Here is an 18,495-nt window from a genome sequence, read left to right as displayed (position 1 = left end):
ATCTATCAGCTAAACAGTGTGCCGAATATATTTAATCTTTTATCGTTTATGCAGCTTTCATATAGTCATAAAACAGCTCTGTCTGAATTAGCAACAAAGCTTATCGGTTAAGAGCTCATGTATGTAACTGAGTTGCTTGTTAGCAACTTCCCATATTCCGGTGAGTAGCATTCACAATGAAAACGTTTTTGCTGTTGTTATAGCACTAACAATATAGCGTAATGGCGCTATAAATAAACTAACGAAGCTTTTAGGCAACTTCTGTATCTTTGAAGATTACACAACGTATAAGTAAACCTTATACTGCTTCTTTTAATAGCATATCAGTATGGAACGTCAAAACCGCTATGTTTACATTTGATTTTCGTTGCCGGAGCTGTGTGTGAGCTATTGATTTCTGTAATGCAGCTACAAAGGTATTCACCTGCTCTTATAGCAACTGACAAAGCGCTGTCATTAATGCTAGCAGATAGTGTAAGAAAACAAGCCATGTAGAAGCGATATTTCTGTTGACGGCTACTGTTAAACGATTAGCAGCAGAGTAGCATCTATACAGATCGAGAAAATGTTGCCCAAAAACAATTTCAGCGATTGATGATGGATAAAAGTTAGCCAACAGAACATGCTGATAGATGTTTGAATAATTGTTGAAATAATGTTGAAAGCATAATTTTTAAGCTTATGTGCTGAAAGCAGCATGTAGGCCTCTTTCTAACGTTTATACAGCATGAATCTGAAAATAACGTTAGTAAAACAACCTATAGGGTATGCGAAGAAGCACATCCATAATTTTCTTTGTTATTTACATATGTCAAAGTGACGGTGATGACAGAGCAGCGGCCATTGAATCAGGAGATCAGCAGTTCGAATCTAGGTAGCAACAAAATTGATATTTGAGTTTTCACAAAAAAAAACATTGAATAAACTCCCGAAATTTGCTCTCCTCTCAAATAACATTTAATCAAATTGAATTCAGTGGCTGTATAAAACTTATTTGACAGATTTAAAAAATCTGAATAAGCGCCATTGAAGCGAAATTATATTACTAAATGGTTTAGTAAAGATTGAGAAAAAAATGTGTAACATGGTGTAAAGTAGTTGTGCAGACATGTCAAAAACAGCTGAATAGCTTCGCCAGATTTGCTGGAAAAAGCATTGAATAGAAGTTCTTGATCATATGTATAGCACACATATTCAGCTTGAAGCCGTATAGACGAGTTGAAATAACATTTACATTGACAATAAATGTTAGTTGGGTTACTATGTGAAAAATTGGCTAATGTTTTTTATGGCACATGTGCACACACACACACACATACACACGGACAGACAGACATTTGCTCAGTTCGTCAAGCTGAGTCGATTGATATATAACACTATGGGTCTCTGAGCCTTCTATAAAAAGTTCGATTTTGGAGTGAAATGATAGCCTTTCGGTACAACTTTGTTGTACGAGAAAGGCAAAAACCATTAAACGATTAGCGTTTTACTCTGCCCGACGTTTCGGCCATTGGATGTGGCCCTTTTCAAGGAAAAAAAACTATATTTTTTGAGAAAATGTTTTGTTACAATGTTGCACAGTTTCAGTTACTTAATCTAATCTTACTTGGCCAATCGTTTTCGTCCTCATTTACATGCCGTTTTGGGTGTCGTATGATCATAGTTTTGGCTAGGCTAAATGTGTCAAATATTAGTATTAAGTTAATGTGCATTGTTTTATGAGTAAATTCTTACTTTTGCGGTGCACACTTAATTTTTTTTACCGGGATCTCAGCAAAATTATCAACTTTTACCGAGATCCGCACAGCCGTGCCCCAGCAATCATGTTTTTTGCCGAGATTTCTGTCAAAATTGCAAAAAATCAGCAAATATTTTGCCGAAAATCAGCTAACAAACGTCATTTCTGCTGAAATATCAGTTTTTTATTTTGCTGGCGCACGGCTGTGCGGATTTTTGCCGAGCTGCAGAAATAAAAACTTAGTGTGTGGTTTTGTTTTACAATTTGATATTTTATCAAAGGTCACAGTGCTCGACATAACAACGACTATTTTGAAAATGGTGAATTTATATTCATTACTTTTTTCCTGGATTCAAACTCTGTGTGTTGCTATTCTCATCTACTATGGATAGATAAGGCAGCTCCTGCCAGTAGCCCACGTCTACTGGCGCACACCTTGGAACTGTTGGGCGTCATCCTCGATAATGCACCAACAGTAGTCGAATCCCTCTTGCACGCATAGTCGACATGGCTACCGAAGGTCAGCTTGTCGTCTATTGTGACCCTAAGGAGCTTCAAACTCTGCTTTGATGTGATCACCGATGTTGTACCGATTTGCGGTTATTGAAGATAAACACCTTTGTCTTATGTTAAGCGAGCTCTAGCCCTGTAGCACTCATGCAATCCACCGTCGTGCTGATCACGTGTGCTGAGGTCAGTTCTACCTCAGAAATCTTGACACCAGGAGGAAACTTTAATTTCAGAACCCTGTCGTACATGGGATCCAAAATGCCGGGATCAGTAATGAACCATGCGGAACTCCGTCGGTCGGTCGGCATCGCTTTTTTAAAATCTGGCACAGGCCCACAGACAGATAAAGCTGGTGTAACGAGAGCGCAATGACATTTCAGCTTGCGCTGTTAAATGCACTTTTCATATCAGTGTTCGGAGCTTCACCAGGCCCTGAAGCTTTGTTTGTTGCCAGGGAATTAGCACCCGCGACCCGATCAGGAATGCATAACAAAATTATAACTCAATTCTATCAATTGTTGTTATTTAAAACCACGTGTGTTATAATTAGATAATTCGATAAAAATGTGTCTTCGTCCAGTTTTATTTCATATCAAAATTATAACAACATTAGTTATGAATATTTTCACAAAATAATTGCCTACATTTTTTGTAGACATTGGAAAAAAATCGGAGGTAATCACCTTCAGTATAACTTGAACCCGCTCAATATTGTGGGGTTTGAGTAAGTTACCATCAGCGTGTGATTATACATTAACACCTCAGCGTGTCGATCAGTGCGCAGCAAGCCATGAATCGGCCTCTTCTGGTCAGACCTCCGTGGTAAGCACACGCACCCACGGAGAGCTGCTGTCATATCAGTTCGCTCCGGCAATTTGGGGCCACACATTTTGGCGATCCTGCCCGGTTATTTGTTGGATCCTGATGCTGATTTCAAAAGGTGAGTTGAGTTCAATTTGTTAATGTGCTAATTAGACCTGTGCGCCGAAGTATTTGAGAACGGCGGCGGCGTAAGGCTATTTTTACACCGGCGGCGGCGGCGTCACGCCGTAAGCAATATTCGGCGGCGGCGGCGGCGGCGTGAATCGGCGTGAAGAATTTCGGGCCCAGAAAAAAAAAATTACGGGCAAGGCATATTACGAATTTTAAGGTTTTTTGAATAATTGCTAGCTACCATCAAACATCCTAATAGCTATAGTTTGTATCTGTACAGCAAAAGTTTACATAACATCCTCCACTAGGACATTGCCGCATCACAGCACAGCACGTCTCCAGAAGTTTATTCAGGAATTTCCTTGGAAATTACTTTAGGGATTGCTCTGGAAATTCATTTATGGAATCTTTTGGGAATTTCTTCAGAAATTCATTCGAAAACTTTTCCAGGAATTCCTTTGAAAATTCCTTTGGACATTTCAACATGGACAACCATGGACATTTTCTATGGGAATACTCCCTTTAGGAGAAATCATTTGGAATTTGATTTATTATTGTTTTGAAAAATTCTTCAGGAATTTCTTTTAGGAATTTCTAATAGAAATTCAACTGGCACCGTTGCTGATGAAGCAAGTGTGTAGGAGCCGAACAATACTAAATACTCATCCTCCTTGGTTGGCATGTGTACAAAAATACATATGCGAGAGTTAGTTCTGAAAATGTATTGCGAGAGTTCGGCTGGTGCCCGATGCTATGAATTTGGCTTCATCAGTACCCGCTAAGCTGCGGATGAGGACGGAGGTCCTTCGTAGCTTAGTAGGGAAAGCACTTATCTAGCGCACTGGGGTCGTGGGATCCAATACCTTTCCCGAACTAAATCTATCACATGTTGTACATATGCATAATCGAGTTTCAAACATAGCAGAAACTCCTGTAGACCTTAAAAAAATTCTTTAAAAATAGCTTTAAGAAAAAATAGGTTTAACACTTAAATACCTTTGGAAATTTCTTCGAAAATACCTTTAGAAATTCCTCCAAATTGAAATTTTCCCGGAATTATTCCTGCCAAGAATTTTGCATGGTTTACTGAAGGAATTTCTTCCTGGACTTCCTGGAGGAAATTCCAAAGGAATTTCTGAAAAAATACAAAGGCCTTTTCGGATGGTTTTCTAAAGGAATCTCTGAATAAATATCCAAAAAATTCTTGAATTTCTGAAGGAATTCTGAAAGGAATTTACGAAGGAATTTTTAATGGATTTTCCGAACAAATAGCTATTGGAATTTACATAGAAATTCCTATATTTCTCCAGGAATTTCTTCGAAAATCCGGACAACTCAACTCAGTTTTAACTCTAGAATCAAGACTACATTCCAAAAAAAATTCCCAAAATATCGAGATTGCGGATATTCGGATATTCTCAAGAATTCTTTGGGAATTTACTGCAGGAGAATTTCTACAGTTTTTTTTCGTAGATACCTTAAATAATTCCCTAGGACATACATTCAGAAATTAATTCGGTAAATCATCAAGAAACTCATTCTAGTATGTCTTAAAAAATCCCTCAAGATTTGATCGGTAATATCTCCAGGAATTCCTTTAAAAACCTTCACAAATGAAACCAGATTTTTCTTTGGAATTTCCCCTCAGGAATAGCTTCGGAACTTCTTAGGACCTTAGGAAATTTCTTAAGGAATTCTTCTGGAAATTCCTTCAAAATCTCTTCGAATATTGATTCTATAAGGAATTCCTTCCGAAATTATTTTTGGAATACTTTTAAAAATGTCTATCCATGTATATGGATACACTTCCCCACAGTTGTACTGGATTTGAGTTGTAATGATTTGATTGATTCCTCAAAGAAACCATCCCTCGGAAAGCTCAAAAAGGAAATCTATTTATTAGTCTGTTGGATTACACTGTTGAAAGGGGATTCTCTCTATCCCGCGGGCTTCTCGTAACTGCCTCTGCTTACGGGTCCGCCATCTACGTTTTTTGCCCTCCATACAGCAGTGCATTGAAAGCAGAATGGTAATTAAATTCGACTGTACTATTGTGTGGAGCCGACTACAGAGCAAGACTCAAGCGAGAATGGCCTTTAACTGCATACATTCATACTATTAATTTTTTTATACAAAATTCCTTCGGAAATTATTTCAATAACAAGTTCCATTGGATGGGGAATCCTATCCCATTATTTGCTGTCCAAAATTTGCCAAATCGTACAATAGGAGCAGTAGTTATGGCCAAAATACTTTCTTTATGCGCAAAACACGCAAAAACACTCATTCATATTTTATAGTATTTTTTTTACACGACAATGGAATAATCAGGATTTTTTTCAGTACAATTCTGGGAATTCAAGTATAAGGAAGAGTGAAGGAAATGTTCAATTTGGTGGGTCACGTGTCCCATCGTGCTCCAGCTCCAGGAGCCAAATTACCATTTTTGCATTACCATAGCACGAGGCTAACACAATGATACTCCATGCCCAAGAAAGTTAGAAAAATCCTACCAGACTGGGAATGTAAATACAACATTCATTATAGTGCTGACTTGTAGTCGCGTATATAAGCACTAGACCAGAGCTTCCCAAACTTTTGAGTATGCGACCCTCCTAGCAAAATTCTATATGTCTCGCGACCCACCTATGAAAAAAATGCATTTTACCAAGTAGTATTAAGCATTAATTGAATCAGAATGTCATCTGTTTCGGCTTCTTCCACATAAAAAATATTCACGTTACCTTACATGTACAAATGCAAAAAATGACGAACATGATATTGTTTGTCAAAATGTTAGCGTTTTTACTTTACTTCAGGGACAGTTTTTAGGCATAAATGTTTTCTAAAATAGCGTGGTTGCGGATATTTAAAATAAAATGCGGTTTGAACTTGAAATTATGTGTCTGAAAAAAAAATGATCAGAAGGTTTGGCTTTCGAGCTGCAATTAATATTTGTTCTACGCGACCAACAATCCGCTCGCGACCTCCCTGGGGGTCGGGACCCACAGTTTGGGAAACCATGCACTAGACCAATCAAGATATGTAACATTCAAACCTTTAAAAAGATGATGAATCACTCAAGGCGACCAGAATGAGGTTATTCCAGTTACATATGAGATTAGAGCTTCATCGCTACTCTCGTTAATATTAGGTCTGTAGCCAAGAAGTTCTTGGATAACCCAACATTTAATACGCCGATGCGGTGAAAAGTCACAGAGATTAAAGCAAACAAATCTGCTAAAGGTATGATAGCTATTTGATTAATGCCTGATAGGTTGCCTTGGTTCGGCAGATGCAAACGCACTGCTTACTGTGATTTTTGTGTTATCCAATCATCGGCGTGAAATACGAAATTCGGCGGCGTGGGTCCAACCGGCGTATGGCACGCCGCCGACACCTTGACCGGCGTCGGCGTACGTCAATAAAGCCCCAAACGCAATACAACGGAACGGCGACGGAAACGGAAAATTTGACAGTTAGCCCATATATTTTATGTCAAATTTGCCGTTTCCGTCGCCGTTCCGTTGTATTGCGTTTGGGGCTTAAGTGCCGGCGGCGGCGGCGCACAGGTCTTGTGCTAATGTGTAAAAAATTTGATGATTAAAAAAATACAAGGCAATGGGTTTGTATTGCTACAACGCGCGTCAGGAAGAACGCTGCGAAATGGATTGTGGTTTGGAAAATCACAAAGCGCGTCTAGAAGACCGCTGGAAAATGGATTGTGGTTTGGAAAATCATAAAGCGCGTCTGGAAGACCGCTGGAAAATGGATTGTGGTTTGGAAAATCACAAAGCGCGTCTGGAAGACCGCTGGAAAATGGATTGTGATTTGAAAATCACAAAGCGCGTCTGGAAGACCGCTGGAAAATGGATTGTGGTTTGAAAATCACAAAGCGCGTCTGGAAGACCGTTGGAAAATGGATTGTGGTTTGAAAATCACAAAGCGCGTCTGAAGACCGCTGGAAAATGGATTGTGGTTTGGAAAATCACAAAGCGCATCTGGAAGACCGTTGGAAAATAGATTGTGGTTTGGAAAATCCCAAAGCGCGTCTGAAAGACCGCTGGAAAGCGCGTCTGGAAGACCGCTGGAAAATGATTTGTGGTTTGTAATGCCACAAGGCGCGTCTGGGAGACTGCCGAGAAAAGGATTGACAATCTAGAAAATCCCAAGGGGGGTCATGGAAGCATTGATTTTGATTAAAATAAATTTATTTTGAAATGAATAGTTTGACGACTTTAGTGTGCCTGAGACTACCAGTTAAGCTAGTTCTAACGAAATCTGAGAGATATGGAGATCTATCGTATGCTACAAAGTTGTTTGGAAGGCTTAATATATATTATCTTGAAGTTTATTTTGGAATTTACAGACTTAGTAGTCGTAGCAGAATTACCCGTTGGATGAGATATCCAACATTCACGAAGCTCAAAAACGTTGCCAGCATTCACAAAGTCATAAGTTTGGAGTTATTGGCTAATTGTACTGGTTAACATAAGTCTTAAATGTAGGTATATACTTATGCTATTTCATTTAAGCATGATATCTCTGCGAAATTTTAGATAAATATCATCCAAGGCCAGATGTTCCCAAACTACTTGCACATGCGACTCACCTATAACAGAATCGCATATTGCTTGCGACCCTCCCACATTGGCTTTTAGAATTTGGATAAAAATGAGTTTGCGTTAGATTGAACAAACCATTATGAATTGCTTCATATCCCATCATTATATTACTTTGAATGGAATGGAAATGATTTGGAATTCTAACGATTGGATTTGAATTAGATATGGATTAGGATTGCATTTGATTGGATTTGGAACGAATTTAGATAGGGTTTGGATCGGATTTGGATTAGATTTTGATTTGATTGGATTTGGAATGGATGTGGAACGGATTCGGAACGAGTTTGGATTGAATGTGGAATGGATTTGGATTGGATTTAGATTGGATGTTGATTGGAATTGGGTTGAATGTGGTTTGGATTTTTATTGGAATTGGATTTGAATTGTTTGGATTTTATTGTATTTGACAAAAACTCAAAATTTATTGTTCCCCATTCCCTACATAGTTCCAAATCTAATGGCTGTGATAAATTTGTGGGCCAAAAATGGGGACAAATGTATGAATCAAGATTCGTCTTTCGCAACCCATCATTGATTAGCCCACGACCTCCCTGCAGGGAGTCGCGGCCCAAAGTTTGGGAACACATGTTCTAACCAGTTGTTGGCAAGTTCAACATCGATATGTCGAAGGTCAGCTTGCTGGTATTAGTATATATGTAGCTGATAGTTAGATTTAATGGACGGTATAAGATATTTAGATTATTGCTACAATATAAAATGTTTCTTGTGAGATCAATACCATAACACTAGGTACCAGTTAAGTTTAACATTTAAACGATACAACCTATTGACTTGCATTTCGTTGTTCTGCGATTGAAAACCACGATGATCAGGCAAATTTATTTTGTAGTTCAGTTTTCAAAGAAAATTATTGGTTTCTCAAGGTATATGTTCATCTTCGTCTAGCGTAAATAACTAAAAAATTTGTTGTGTTCTATGCTAGAGGATTTTTTTGCCTTTTTTAATGAGAGAAGAAGGGAAATGTGGGGTTTGAGTAAGTTACCATTAGCGTGTGGTTATACATTAACACCTCAGCGTGTCGATCAGTGCGCAGCAAGCCATGAATCGGCCTCTTCTGGTCAGACCTCCGTGGTGAGCACACGCACCCACGGAGAGCTGCTGTCATATCAGTTCGCTCCGGCAATTTGGGGCCACACAAATATTAATACATAGCTGGAACAAAGTTAATTGCCTACATTATGGATGGAAATCTGGCGTGGTAACGTACCAGATTTCTATCCGTGATGTAGGCAATTACCTTGAAAGTAGATTTTTGAACAGAAAATTTTTATCAACGTTTGTTATAATGTTGCTATGAAGGTATCAACCTCTGTTTTAATTATGTTACGGCTAGAAGTATTTTTGATATAATTTTTGTTATTTTACCAACTAACCAGCAAAATTTATAACACATTTTGTTACAATATTTTTCTGAAATAAATAACACCCCTTGTTATAATTTTGTTATGCATTCTTGATCGGGGAGTAACTTTTCGTTCGTCATCGGAACCTCTATTTCGTCCGCACTTAAAACGCCGTACGGTGCATGAGCCCATGACGTGTCAGGGTTCTATGACACTAACCCGAATATCACTGCCCTCAATGTCACTACCCCGAACGCCAGTACCCCGAAAGGTCACTACCCCGAATATTCCACTACCCACAAAGGCCATTACACCGAAAATTATATAAATATATTACGCAATAATTTTAATTATTACTTTTGTATATGCTAACAATTATCCTAATATTTGAGCCGGGAATGCTCGGGATAATGCGAAAGAGCGAATGCCAGAGACCAACAAAGAGAATGAAAGCACGACCTTGGCTTCACGACCTTCACGAGAAATTTGTGAAAACGTGATGTGACTTTCAGTATAAGCAATTTTTTCTTTTTCTTTAACACATGTCCTGTCTATGGAACGGATATTGATACATAGCTGGAACAAAGTTAATTGCCTATAATATGGATGGAAATCCGGCGTGGTAGCGTACCAGATTTCTATCCGTGATGTAGGCAATTACCTTGAAAGTAGATTTTTGTACAAAGAAATCATATCAACGTTTGCTATAATGTTGATATGAAGGTATCAACCTCTGTTTTAATTATGTTACGGCTAGAGGTATTTTTGATATAATTTACGCCAGAATTTGATTGCATTTAATTACTGAAGAATTTGTCCCATACTAGCGGAAAACACAGGAATTTTCAAAGCTCAACGCTGAGAGGGTCTTACGAGGCGATACATACCTATAAAGTCGTTATAAGAAAGACCTACTAATCCGCTTTGAGAAAAGCCCGAGGTTTTGGAAATCGGTCAGCGCATTATGCTACGTTTAGACAAGGCAAGTGAAAGTTCAGAAAGTTCAACATGTTCAACTTTTGGCAAGTCAATTGAATTCAACTGAGTTGTTCAATTCACTTGCCCTGTCAAAACGTAGCATTATTGAAAACGAGCAATTTGAACAAGGTGAGTGACGTCCCGGCCTTTTAAAAGTTAATCGAAACGTCATTTTTGCATGACCATAAGAAGAATTAAAATTGTAATTAAAAGTGCAAGACATGTATTACCCGCTCTAAATAAATTCAGTACATTTTTCTAAAATTTTGGCTCTTGTTCTACTTGCCCCAAAGAAGTGGCCATATAGTAAATATAAGCATTATAAAAACTCTTCTATTTCTAAAAAAGACTTAGATACTGAAACATAATCAGTTTTTATTGATACTTATTACTTATATAAAAGACAAGGCAACATAAAGGTGTTTCAGGAGCAAATCCATAGAAGTCGAATGAGTTTTACTATTTCACAAGGGTAATAGCTTAGTGTACATCTTGCCCCAATTTTTCCTTGTTTTCAAGCAAAATTGAAATAAATTATTTGATTGTTTGAATCTTCATGAAAAATTCGAGGTTGTGATTGTCCCGGGTTTTCCGGGATTGTAAAAAAATAGTCCTGGTATTCGGGATATCCAGAAATATTGTGAATTCCTGGATTTTCGTCCCGGGATGGACTCTACACATATGACCAAAATTCGAAACATGTATCCCATAAATGAGGTTTCCATTGATCACGAAATTAACAGCCCACTGTGCAGTTTTCCCGTAAAGTCCCCTCGATGTCTCACGGATTTTCACGATTTGCCATTTTTTTCACATGTTCGTTCTGTCAGCGAATACCAACGTTATACTTACTGAAGTCGATCGCATAAATTTAGTCGAGTTTTGTTCGGTGCCGGATTAGGATCGCATTTCCACCGCGTGCGCGCGATCAACCGTCGTCGGTGCGGGAACCCCGGGGCAGTAAAGTTATATCTCGCTCTTACATACTAACGGAAACAACACGTGCGAAACAGAGAAACCATTCACAGGAGATCCGCCGAAAGAAGAGCGCATCGCCGTGAAAATTGGTGAAAATTGTGCACAGTACTGCGAATTCGAAGAAACTTTCCTTCGAAGTACTATCTCGGTTAATTTTGTTCCTCTCCATGATTCCTTGTAGTTGAAAACGAGCTAAATTCATCGAAAGTGTTAAGAAATGTACAAGTACGATCAGATAGGTCTATCGGTAGATCGTTTGAATGTAGTTTTAGGCCAAAATCGAAACCGAAGAAATGCTTTGAATGCCTAAAAACGTAGATAAAAAGGTCTAGAAAATTCCCACAAGTAGATAATATTTCAGCTTTGGCAACCGGAGCAGCAAAAATAGCTTAAGCTAACACGAGAGTACTCTATAGTGATTCATTGTGCGAAAATATTCGTCGTTAAAAGCAATGCGAGGTGAGGAATCGCTTTGTCCTAATTGAGAAAAATGGGACCCTTATGCATACCAATGCCAATACAGGAAGAAATTTGTCGAGCACGGTTAAATATAATCCTCCGTGACGAATAAAGGTGTTTCACGGTCAAAATATGTCTAGTGCAGAGGCAAATACCAAACAGTGCGACACATCGGCTCATCAAAGTTCGAGAGGATCGAAGTATTGTGGCACTGGTCGAAATAATCGTTAAAAGAAAATTTCCTTCTTTTTCGCAACGATTTTTTACCTTCGAGGGTGCTATTTTTAAATTGAAGCATAGCATCTCTATACGGGATCAGCGGCCGCCGACCAGTGGCAGAATAGTACTCTCCTACTCTATATTATTGTTACGCAATTCTCGGCGAGTGGTTCATAACTAGACTGGCCCAACATAAAACCGATTAACATTAAATGTTGATGTTTACTGTTCATCTGCATTTGCAGTATGATTTGAAGAACTATTTGAGGATATACACCATACACATTCTGCTAGATATCAAACACTTTTCTTAGTGGATGTATTATTTTAAAATTACAGTAAATTTTGTAAAAATAAAAATATTCTCGTTAAAACAACGGAAATCAAATTTTCGGTCTTTGTTTAAATATACATCCATCTGTTTTAATACCATCGTTGGGTCAGTCTATACCGAAATCTGTAGCAGATTCGACGATTTTCGCGGTCATCATCCACCACGCAGCGTCGCGAGTTGCTCCCGTTGCGTTTTGGGGTTCTGCCCGGTGCGAAGGAGATAGTAGTGTGCACGAAAGCAGTTAAGAACAGTGAAAAATTGTGTTATTGTTGTTTCTGGAACCAAGAATGGATGTTGTAACCTGTGCGTAAATATAGTTAGTGAGTGGTCGACGTTAAAAAAGTTATGAATAATGTACCACATGGAATATGCCAAAGCCATGTGGAGAATGTAGCAAAAGTGGAAGCGACTTAACAAAATATGTGCTGTGAATGAATGTATCGCGGAGTAACACAACAGAGTTATAAAGAATGAGTTATTGATACAAGTTTTAATCGATAGCAAGTTAAGTAATTAATGTAAGTATAATTCACTGTAAGCAAACGTGAAATCAGAATGTGACATTCCAATTTATAGGAATTTACAATATAAATATTGACAGAAGGCTGACTGTTAAATTATAGAAACGAATCTATATCCGATTTGAAGTGTTATTAACATATGACTATTTTTTAGATTTCCCACTTGGCACAAATAATAGTAATTCGATTTTTTCAGCACTAATAGAATTTATCCAACTCGGCAAGAGCGTTGGATAAACGTACAACTCGTGCTAAAAAATCATCTTTTTGCAACGAGTTGCACACGCTTTTTGCAATGACGAAAAATGGGCTTCAGTATGTTAAATATGTACCAAATTTTACAGTCTAATTTGCTCCACATGATCATTCTTGCGAATAAATCATGTTGCTGCAGAGAACTATAAGATTTCATATAATTAAGGTGACCAGACGTCCCGCGTTTCGCGGGACAGTCCCACTTTTTCGTCATTTGTCCCGCGCTGAAAAGAGTCCCGCGAAATGTCCCGCGTTTCACTTATTTCAAGATAATGTCCCGCGAAATAAAGAAATATTTAATAAATAGCAGTAATTTAGTAAACGTTCTTCAAGAACTAATAAGATTTTGAAAATTTATTATATTGATTAATGGTTTTCGATTTTCGTCACATACGAAGCATCGCTCCGGAGGCATGTGGTTCAAACCTCTTTTCTGTGTCCAAATTATATTTCTTACATCTTAAATAAAATTATCATCAGTAACAAATAGAGTAAGAAAGAGCTAAACAAATTTGTTTAGCTCTCTCCTACTCTGTTCGTTACTGATGATAATTTTATTTAAGATGTAAGAAATATAATTTGGACGCAGAAAAGAGGTTTCTCGAAGGGTTTCTCATATTATCATCAACATCAACGTCATTTGTATCTTTCATTCTCCCACAAAATTATAACTGTGGTAGTGCAACGCCGAGCGGCAGCACAAGCGCTCACTCAAAACACGTGTTTGTCGGTTTCCAATTTTATTTCGTCCAAAAATCTCGCGAGGAATTTTGACAAGCCTGCTTTGGTGTATTTTAGGAATCCTAGTCAAATCCTCATGGACACGAGAACGAGGAAAGATTCAATTGGATATCTACTAAAAGAGCTGTAATAAGTGAAATGGAAGGTTTGAACGTGCTATTGAGGAATATTTTACTCAATCTGCAACAATAACAATGCTTTTAAAGTGAAGAACTCAAATCATTTCAAAATTCACAGAAATAAGAAATTTTCGAGATTTTTCGACTATACAGTCTGATTTATTAGAACAAATTTTTAAAATTTGTCCAACGTTTCGACATCGGGTTCGATGTCTTCTTCAGGGAAAAAAATGGTTTGCTCTTTGTTACGGAACGCCTATCATACTTAACAAAAAGCGATCAATTTTTTTCTCCTGGAAGAAGACATCGAACCCGATGACGAAACGCTGGACAAAATTTAAAAATATGTTGTAATAAATCAGACTGCAATCTCGAAAATCAACACTACAGTAGAAGTCAACAACTAGAAATAAAAAAAATAACAATGGTCCTTTGGCCCAGATTCTGACAGTTCTGAAAGGATAGTTGGCTAAAGATCTATGAATGTAGGATCCCTAGCTCAGCAATTTCAACTCACATCGTGTTCGTATGTTGTTAATATTTCAGTAAAAACTTGAAATCTGAGCAAGTTCGACGAATTTTAAGTAACTCGTATCTTTTTTTGTTTCAAGCTTATGGAAAAATTTATGATAAATCGTCTGTCAGTTTGCGGGGAATAATAAAAAACCTGAGTAAGATGTAAGCATTTTAAGCAAATTTGAGCGCTCTGCCTAATTGCATAAAACGAATAATACGATCACTTTGAATGTTAGCTAAAAGAATCATGCAACCAATACAAATAAGTTTAACCATCAGGAACTCGCACCGTTGTAAAAAGTTGAACATATTCATTCACAAAAGAGGTGAGATTGTGTGATTGATCCAGGGCCAAGCGAGTCCCAGTGGGGTTTATCAAATTTTAAAATTTTGACTTAAGGTGATTATACAATCAAGCCATGTGGTGAATTTCAAATTCACCACAAGGTTTTCTACTCCTATTATCAAAAGTTCAAATCTAGCGTAATAATTTTCGTACAATGCTGAAATTAAAGTCGATTGTTAAGCATAAGTAAGCAAACTATCTACGGATGTTTCATCCCCATGGGCGTTGTGGTTCTTTCAATTCGTGCTCTTGAAAAAATCACTAGAAAAAGCACGTGATTTCCAAGATGGCCGATTTGTGGCTTTGTTGTATAACCACCTTAAGCACATCTATCTTCTATCTATATAATAAAAATGAAATGGTCTGTGTTCGTATCCGCATAACTCGAAAACGGCTGGATGGATTTCCTTAATTTTTTCAGCAGATATGTTTGTTACCGTTTCCGACGGGTTTATATATTTCCTTATGTGAAAATTACGAGTAAGGTTGTGCAAATCGTGATATACTAAAATTAAGATTCGTGTGGAAATTCCACAGATGAGCTTTTTCGTCTACTATGCAGAACAACGTCTGCCGGGTCGACTAGTTTGAATAAAAACAAGGATTTAACAAATTTTGTCCCGCGCTGGCACAAAATATATCTGGTCACATTATATAATCGTACCACATTGCACATTGCTCTGTAAACCATTAGGCGATAGATGAACTTGCATTTTGAAAATTATGATGTCATGTCCATCAAACTACTTAATTTATTACGCGTCGCAGAGAATACACTATTTGAGCACTCACCCAAGCTAATTCAGCAAAATTTAGTCATGCAACTACTGTTCTTAAGTTGGTTTTTCATAATAGCACCCAAAAAAGTGCTATAATAATTTTTTTGCAATTCCTGATCATAATATTTGGTTTACAGTAGCAACCCTATAACCAGAGACCGGCGGAGTGAAAAACTGTCGAAATGGCAACGTATGAAAATGCATGAAATCGTGAAAATAATCCTGGCAGCACTTGAACTTTTTGCTTGCTTCTTATGGATGCAAAAAGTAAACAAGTCGAAATGGAACCGCTTTTGACGGTTCGATTGGAAACAAGATGGCGTCTTCGCCGATCTCTTATTCTAGTATTTCTAGTTTACAGTTCATCTTTGAGTGATAAAACGGCCTACTTTTCCATACCAACAAAATGGGTGCTTTAATGAACATTATACAACTCAAATGGGTTGCATAATATTCATTACAACACTCATTTGGATGCTATAATGAAAAACCAACATCTAAACAGTAGTTACATGACTACATTTTGCTGAATTAGCTTCGGTAAGTGCTCAAATAGTGTATTCTATGCACCCCGTAATAAATTAAATAGTTTGGGGGACACGACATCAAAAATTTCAAGTACATCTATCGCTACACGGCTTATCGAACTAGGCAATGTGGTACGGTAACATGAAATCTGATTTTTCTCAGTAGCAACATAATTTGTTGGCAAGAATGATCATGTCAGGGTGTCTACTCATCTGTAAAAACAAAATTCCCTGATTTTTCCAGGTTTTTTTCAGGTGTTTTACATTAATTTCCAGGCAAAAACAAACGTGCCATATATAGATTCAAAAGATCAATTCAATTCAAAAAAGTAAATATTACGAAAAGAATTATTTTAAAGAATATTTTGGTGGCTTCACAAAACAATGTTGTAAATTACTTAAGAAATTCCTCCAGGAATTCCTTCGCAAGTTCACCCAGAAATTGTTTAAGCCATTCAATCAAAATTCCTTCAGGAATCGCATAGGAAATTCCTCCAGGTATTCCATTAAAAATTTCTCCATCAATTCCATCGGAAAATCCTCCGGATTTAATTTGAAAATTTCTTTGCTAAAACTTTAGAAAACATCTAAAAGAATTGTTTTGGAAATTCCTTTAGAGATGCATTTGGCGATTCTCTTACGATTTTTTTAAGTTCCTTTAGGTGTTTGTTCGAAAATGTCTTGTGAAAATCCCTCGGAAATACCTTTATAAAATACTTTGAAGATTTCTTCAGAAATTGGTTAAGTTTTCTATCGGAAATCTCTTTGAATTTTATTTCATTTGTTTTTTTTTAAAGAAACTTAAGAAAACTTCTTAAGGAAATGTTCCGGAAATATGTTTGGGAATTTCTTCAGGAAATCCTTCAGAGCTTCTTAGGAAAACTCCTTAAGAAAATGTGTGTTGATGCAAAATTATGAGATACCTTTTTTATGTCGTTAACGCTGTGTTTGTGGCATTTTATGCTTAACATCCTTTATGCCTAACATACTCATGCCTAACGTCCTTATACCTGTTCGCGTGACCAACATCTAGTTTGTTCTAGTTTTTGACCAAAATCTAGTTTGCTTGGACCTAGCAGCCAAGGTACCGGTACTACAAGTTTTAAACGGCCAAGTTATAGCCTATTCAGATTACGCCATTTATGAACATAAATATCATGATAAGCAATAGCCTGATATGCCATCTCCATACATTTGATTTTCCGCTTTAACACGATATTTATTACGATAAATAATCTAATCGTAATCTGAATAGGCTATTAAGCTTATTAAAGCAAACTTTGGCAGAATAATTTCAATGGTTACAGCGCCACTAGCGTTCTATTACTGTTTTACTGTAAAAACCTTCGGAAAATGCTTCGGTTATTTTTTTGAAATTCCTTGGGGTTTTTTAGGAACTCATTCAAAAGTATCTTAAGGAAAACTTTAGAAAACACTTGGAGGAGTTTTTCTGGATATTTCGCTTTTTAGAATTTTTTGGAAATACTTCGAGAATACCTTTAGAAACTCCTTTGAAAAATCCATTCGGGAATCCCTCGGCCATTGTTTCAAGAATTCCTTTAGCAAAAATCCTTCACAAATGACTACAAACTTTTTTTTAAACCCCTTCAGGTTACGCACAATTCGGAAATTTCTTAAAGAAACCATACGAAAAATCGTCCGGAAATTCGTTTTGAAATTCCTCCAGGAATTCTTTTCGATTTTTATCTTGGAAATTCCTCTAGAAATAATTTAGAAAATTGCTAATCATTCTCTTTTAGGACACTCTTTTAGTGATTTCTTTGAAAAATTCCTGGCAAATGGCAAAACGTTTTTTGCGGGAACAACAATCCATTAACGTTCACTACATTTTCAGTAGATTTGATTGGTATATTTATTCAAATATTTTTAAGCATCTTTTGAGAGAGTTTCACCCATGATCACCGCTATTGAAATTTCCCTGATGATATCAGGAATTCCCTGATAATTCCAGGTTTTTTCCAGGTGGGGAGAAATTCCCTGATAATTCCAGGTTTTCCAGGTTTTTCCAGGTAGTAGACACCCTGTGTGGAGTTAATTAGACTGTACAATTTTGGTACAAATTTATCAAATTAAAGTCCATTTTTGATTGTACGACAATTCCCCGAAAACCAATTCCCCGAATGCAATTTCCTGAATGTAATTTCCTGAATGTAACAATTCCCCGAATGCAATTTCCCCGAATGTAACAATTCCCCGAATGTAACATTTCCCCGAATGGAACAATTCCCCGAAAACAAAATACCTCTTGCAATCGACTGTAAACATCCGAAAAAAGCAGCGTTCAAAGATAAATTCAAGAGTGTCTTATTTGAGATTATCAGCCTTTGGTAGTATTTGTAGTTCTTGATCCTCCAAGATGTGTTGTTGAATTATAAAGATATCAGAGTACAGTGTTTTCTAAGGAAGCAATGGTGGATGTGAATCCTTGTAAACAAAAATAATACGTTTGTACGGAAAGAGACAATGGTGAATGTGATTCCTTCTTTAAAAAGAATGCATCTGCTCGGAATAATGCAACGGTACATGTGTCCC

The 18,495-nt window shown here is 37.2% G+C and overlaps 2 protein-coding genes across 9 annotated transcripts in view; one reads left to right on the top strand and one right to left on the bottom strand.

Annotated features, from left to right (window-relative positions):
• The window catches only part of LOC134213053 (uncharacterized), a 96,083-nt gene that overhangs the window by 19,152 nt on the left and 58,436 nt on the right, over positions 1-18,495 (bottom strand). The window lies entirely within an intron of this gene.
• The window catches only part of LOC134213052 (myosin-11), a 65,631-nt gene continuing 58,164 nt past the window's right edge, over positions 11,029-18,495 (top strand). Inside the window, exons 1-3 of one of the 8 annotated variants that reach the window (XM_062691570.1) lie at positions 11,029-11,215; positions 11,308-11,585; positions 12,249-12,656. The gene's annotated coding sequence lies outside the window, so the exon portion shown is untranslated. Of the gene's footprint in view, positions 11,586-12,248; positions 12,657-18,495 lie in introns of all 8 variants that reach the window. The other 7 variants (XM_062691572.1, XM_062691571.1, XM_062691569.1 and 4 more) reach the window with 7 other exon arrangements.

This window comes from Armigeres subalbatus, chromosome 2, assembly GCF_024139115.2.
Source record: "Armigeres subalbatus isolate Guangzhou_Male chromosome 2, GZ_Asu_2, whole genome shotgun sequence".
NCBI lineage: Eukaryota > Metazoa > Arthropoda > Insecta > Diptera > Culicidae > Armigeres > Armigeres subalbatus.
Note: the sequence above shows the minus strand (reverse complement) of the source record. Positions and strands in the feature narration are given on the sequence as shown.